The sequence below is a fragment of the Propithecus coquereli genome, unplaced genomic scaffold (genome assembly GCF_000956105.1).
Source record: "Propithecus coquereli isolate 6110/MARCELLA unplaced genomic scaffold, Pcoq_1.0 Scaffold14, whole genome shotgun sequence".
Taxonomy (NCBI): Eukaryota; Metazoa; Chordata; class Mammalia; order Primates; family Indriidae; genus Propithecus; species Propithecus coquereli.
In genome coordinates, this window is record NW_012138302.1 from 7,033,646 (window position 1) to 7,039,907 (window position 6,262).

At 35.7% G+C, this 6,262-nt stretch overlaps 1 protein-coding gene across 1 annotated transcript in view; it reads left to right on the forward strand.

Annotated features, from left to right (window-relative positions):
* Positions 1-6,262, forward strand: part of TM2D1 (TM2 domain containing 1) — a 50,935-nt gene that overhangs the window by 32,472 nt on the left and 12,201 nt on the right. The window lies entirely within an intron of this gene.

Below are 6,262 nucleotides of genomic sequence, written 5' to 3' on the forward strand. Positions count from 1 at the left end.
AAGTTTATCCACATCGTCACTAGGGGCAGGATTTCCTTTTCTTTTTAAAGGTTGAATAATGTTCCACCGTGTGTGTATATACCATAATTTAAATTTTAATGAGCCTATATCTGAGAAGGGGTCAATATCCAAAATATATAAGGAACTCAAACAAAACTCAATAGCAAAAATCCAAATAACCAGAAATAACCAGATTAAAAAATGAGTCAAAAACCTGAATAGACATTTTTCCAAAGACATTCAGATATACAACTAGTATACGAAAAAGCACTCAACATCACTAATCATCAGGAAAATACAAATCAAAACCACAATAAGATACCACCTCATACTTGTTAGGTTGGTTATTACTAAACAGACAAGTGATAACAAATGTTGATGAGGATGTGGAGAAAAAGGAGCCTTGTACACTGTTGGTGAGAATGTATATTGGTACGGCATTATGGAAGACAGTATAGAGGTTCTTTAAAAATTAAAAATAGAACTGCCATATGATCCAGCAGTCCCATTTCTGGGTATATATCCAAAGGAAATGAAATCAGTATGTCAAAGAGATAGCTGCACTCCCATGTTCATTGCAGTATTATTCACAGTAGCCAAGGTATGGAAACATATATTGTATCCATCAATGGATGAACAGAATTTCATGAGAATAAATAATATAAATCATGTGGGTATGAAACTTACTCTTTTTAAGCAATTTAACGTTTAGTGTGATATTTCAGAATGAGATAAGGGAAATTTGTTGGGAGGTGCTGAGTTGAATAAAATTTTATAAGATGTAAAAAATCCTGTAAGAAAAATTTTCATTCTAGATATTTCAAATGCCTTTTTAGCCCATTACCTTGACCTTATAGATAGCTTTATTTCTTTTACTTGATTTATTCCTCAATGTATCAGTGCTGCTTTAGCTGGAAACCTTTTTTCACCAAGAAGCCTTATTTTTCTAATATTATTCTTTGTGTTTTTAACTCTATGTTAACATCTGTAATTTTTTTTTTTTTTAAGAGACAGGGTCTCACTCTGTCACCCAGGCTAGAGTAGCAATCATAACTCACTGTAACCTAAAACTCCTGGGCTCAAGCAATCCTTTTACTTCAGCCTCCTGAGTAGTTGGGACTACAACCATTTGTCACCATGTCTGGCTGATTTTTAACATTATTTTTTGTAGATATGGAGTCTTGCTGTGTTGCTCAGGCTGGTCTCGAGCTCCTGGGCTCAAGCAATCCTCCCGCCTTGGCCTCCCAAGGTGCTGGGATTACAGGCATGAGCCACCGCTCCCAGCTTGTAATTTTTTTTAATATGCAATAACTAGCATATTAAATTCTGTTTTGCCTATCTGCAGCATTAAAAGATATGGATTCTCAAAGATGGTAGCTCTTTCGGAAGCACTTAGCAGGAAAGATACTCTCTTTTCATAGTGATGCTTGTTTTAAAATGTAAATATTTTCTATTACAAGAATAACAAAGTGTGTGTTTTTAAGCCCAAATCTTAATAATCTTTGGTTATATTATTCCTTTAAAAAAAAAAAACAGTTTGGACTGTTATATAATATCCACAGATCATATAGGACAAATAAAGAGATTTGCAGGTTAAAGTCTTCTAAGATTTCAACGCTCTCCTTTATAGGTGCAGACACAAAAAAATACGTAATTACCAAATCATCGTAGAATACAGTTTAGCAGTTTGGCAGACAGCAGTCTCAATATGAAATAATCTGCATTCTGTAAAGCAGTTATGCATACAGAATTGTTTGTAAGACTGACTTACAATGAAAGAAAAATACCAAAATTTTTTTAAATTCCAAAAATTAATCTCTGTTATATCTCAATGAATCCTATTGCTGAATTTGTGTTTTTAAAATGTAAAGTTTAAGTTACTAAAGTATAAAATAGAGTACACTCAAAATATGAGCTTTATTAATGTCATCGGGCAGCATAATCTTTTTTGAAAGAATATACCTATAATAATGGTTAGGGATAAAAATGGATCCTTCTTGATTAAAAACACTTTTATTGGGAACATTAAAGCAATTTTTAAAATCTACAGCTGATATTCTTTTCTGCAATAAGAAGTTAGTACATAGGGTCTGAACAAAGAGACCTAAAAGAGACCTAACACTTTTTTATTAGAATAAAAAAAAGTTTACTTTTGGTATTCACAAATAGCTCATCTTTTAAAAAATTGGTATTGGCCGGGCGCGGTGGCTCACGCCTGTAATCCTAGCACTCTGGGAGGCCGAGGCGGGTGGATTGTTTGAGCTCAGGAGCTCGAGACCAGCTTGAGCAAGAGCGAGACCCCGCCTCTACTAAAATTAGAAAGAAATTAATCGGCCAACTAAAAATATATAGAAAAAATTAGCCAGGTACGGTGGCGTGTGCCTGTTGTCCCAGCTACTCGGGAGGCTGAGGCAGGAGGATCACTTGAGCCCAGGAGTGTGAGGTTGCTGTGAGCTAGGATGACGCCACGGCACTCTAGCCAAGGCAACACAGTGAGACTCTGTCCCAAAAAAAAAAAAATAAACATAAAAAATTGGTATTGATCCTCAAAATAATGAATTCTATAAGTGTAATAATGGTTGAAGTTGATATTGATTTTAATAAATGCTGTATGGAATATGTACTACTTTGTAAAGAAATAGAACTTGTGCTACTTTGTGTTGTTCAAATTGATCAGTGTATGTTTACAGATACAATGATTTACTGTTGATATAGTTCATTTCTTTAGTAGTCATATTGAGTGCCTACTAAGTAGCCTAGGTATTATACTAGGCAGAGAATGACACAACCCTTACTTCAAGTTGTTCATAGAAAAATAGGGGAAGACAGACAAATAGATATATAATAAATCATACCATGAGATGTATGATATTATATATAAATATGTAAGAAATCATAGTTTTTAGTAGAGACAGAGTCTCGCTCTTGCTCAGGCTGGTCTTGAACTCCTGAGCTCAAATGATCTACCCGCCTTGGCCACCCAGAGTGCTGGGATTACAGGTGTGAGCCACCGTGCCCGTCCTAAGTGTTTTTTTGTTTGTTTTAGAAAGACAAGGTCTCATTTTATTGCCCAGGCTGGAGTGCAGGGCTGGAGTGCTGTGGCTATTCACAGGCACGATTATAGTATACTCTACACCCCTTGAACTCCTGGGCTCAAGTAATCTTCCTGCATCAGCCTCCTGAGTAGCTGGGACTGCAAGCATGCACCACCCCACCTGGCTCTGAACTATGTTTTAAAAAATGATTTAAGAGTAAGCTAGATGATAGGGAAGAGTTGGGGGCAGAGAAGACAAGAGAATAGCACAGCACCTAAAATTGTAGAGGTGAGATAGATGAAGGAGATATGAGAGTGTGGCACAGGAGAAGAGGACTTCAGGTAGTTTGTTTGGCTATACCACAGGAAGAAGGAATTGGTAAGAGATGTGACTAGGTTAGATGATGTTACATTAATGAATGGATTTATGCTGTCTAAATTTCTTGATTATAATAATTGTAGTAGTAGAAATAGTGATAGCAAAAGTGGTAGCTATAGTAACATTTATCAGATGTATCTCATTATCTCATTTAATTCTTACACCCTTCTTCTCTTTTTTTTTTAAATTGAGACAAGAGTCTTGCCCTGTTGCCTGGGCTGGAGTGCAGTGGTGTGATCATAACTTGCTGCCACCTCGAACTCCTGAGCTGAAGTAGTCCTCCTGCCTCAGCCTCCCGAGCAGCTGGGATCATAGGCGTGTGCCACCATGCCTGGCTGCTATCTTTTTTTCATAAAGCATTTTTATATTTGAAAAGCTAAAACTAGTTTAAGGTAGCATTATTAGAAACTTCGTTAGTAAAGTCATCCTTTGCCTTAAATTTGTAGAAATATATGGACCATAGTTAATATCATAGGTTTTTTTCTAATAGTCAAGTTAATTTTTTAAACAGTTTTATTGAGGTATAAATGATACACATTAAGGTATACATATTTAAAATGTACAATTTGATAAATTTGACATTTGTATACACCTGTGAAACAAACACCATAATCGAGATAATGACCATATCTGTCACCTCCAAAAGTCTCCTCCTGCCCCTTTGTAATTCCTGCCCCTTGGCCCTCTTTTCCCCCTCTTTCCCAAGCAAGCACTTATCTGCTTTCTGTCACTGTAGATCAGCTTGTGAGTTCTTTACATTTTTAAACATCATCTTGGCTCTATTCTGTATAGTTTCTTTAAATATGTTACTTCAGGAGTGAGTAATATTTACCAAAGTTCCAAACACATATACCGTTCCCTTATCTAACACTTTATCTTAACAGGAACTCTGGTGTTCATTTTGTAAAGCATCTCTAAGAAGTTCAGCAGCAGAATATCTAGAATAGATATTCATGAACTCATCATCTCACTCTGTTATGGGTATTATCACATTACTTTGCCAAAAAATATATTTCTATGTCATTATTTTAAATGGCTGCATAGTATTCTGTTCTATTACTCATTGTGCCTTTTTTGAGACAATTCCTCCCTACTGAACATTTAGATTATTTCTAGTTTTTTGATATTCAAACAACAAATATTTACCAAACTCTGTCAGGTAATGTTCAAGGCATCAACTTGAATAAGATCAGGCCCCTGCTGTTAGGAATTTACATTCCAGAGGAAGACAGATGAACCAATGAACCAATGAGGCTGTTAATAGATTTTAGTCAGCATTGTGAAGGAAATAAATGGGAGAGGTGTGATTGGGTTATGGGGGAGGGAGGACGGCATGCTTTAGACAGGCAGATTAGGGGTTAGGGAAAACTTCTTTGAAGAAGTAGCCTGAAAGATGAGAAGAGCAGGAAAAATATCCTTGGAAGATGGCATAGTAAAGGCGAAGACCATGATGTGATGACTTATTCTTCATTCATGGACTAGCAGTTAAAGACATAACTTTTGAGGGACTGTACTTAATAATCTTTTTATAAACAAAGGAAGGGAAACTGATTTTCCAAATTTACACCAAAATGCTATGTGAAGAGAGATACATTTCAGAAATATAAAACATAGTGAGTGATGCCAGTTGACTTCTTATTAAAAATATGTATATATTAATATATACTGAGTGAGTAGATAAAATCTCAGCAGACAAGTTTATTTGGGCTACTATAGTAAAATGCGACCAATGAAAGAAATGACTAATGGAGTTATTGAGGTAATGGATAAAATGATAGGAGTGTTTGGGAAACAGAAATATGAGATTTATCCATTTATTCGACAAATGTTGAGTATCTACTATGTGTCAGAAAATGTTCTAGTCATTATGGACACAGGAGTAAACAAAACAGATAAAAGTTTCTCCCCTAATGAGTAATGAGTAAGTTTACTAATGAGTAAATGAAGATAAAATGGTAGGCAGGTAATAAGTATTTTGAAGAAAACTAAAAAATAATCTCTATATTTTAATAGTTATTAAATTATTTCCAACATGTGTTATCCCGGTACTTACAACTTTATTCTGCTATATGTGGGGAAAAAAAATCATCTAATGTACCTACATATTTCAGTCTTATTTGTGTATTACCAGGTTGTATGTGGGAGTGATCTTATTCACTCTTATGATTTTTAACTGGCATCTATTTGTAGTTAATATTTGGAACTACCTTTTCACACAGAATCTTGTTTTATACCATTTTTATACTTCAAATGAAATATCTTGTAATAAATTCAAGTTTAAATTCTTAAGAGAGATTAATCACACCACCTCCAACCTACCCCCAATCTGCCTCATATAATCATCATGTTTTTGGGTTATATCATTGTACATGTCCTAGATTAGATGCTCCGTTGTCATCTATTTTAGTATCTTAGCTCTCAGCCTGGGCCCAAGGACAAAGATGTATATAGTGGCCAGCAAAGAATTATTGATTTTAACCGTAGAGCTAATAAACAGGAAATGATTAGGGGAAAAAAGTATAGGATAAATTAAAGATAATTGGGGCTGGGCACTGTGGCTCACGCCTGTAGTCCTAGCACTTTGGGCAGCCGAGATGGGAGGATCACTTGAGCCCAGGAGTTCGAGATCAGCCTGGACAATAGCAAGACCTCGTCTCTACAAAAAAATAAAAATGTTAGCCAGGTGTAGTGGAATGTGCCTATAGTCCCAACTATTTGGAGGCTGAGGCAGGAGGATCACTTGAGCCGAGGAGTTTGAAGTTGCAGTGAGCTTTGATGATGTCATTGCACTTCAGCCTGGGTGACAGAGTGAGACCCTGTCTCAAAAAATAAATAAATAAAATAAAATA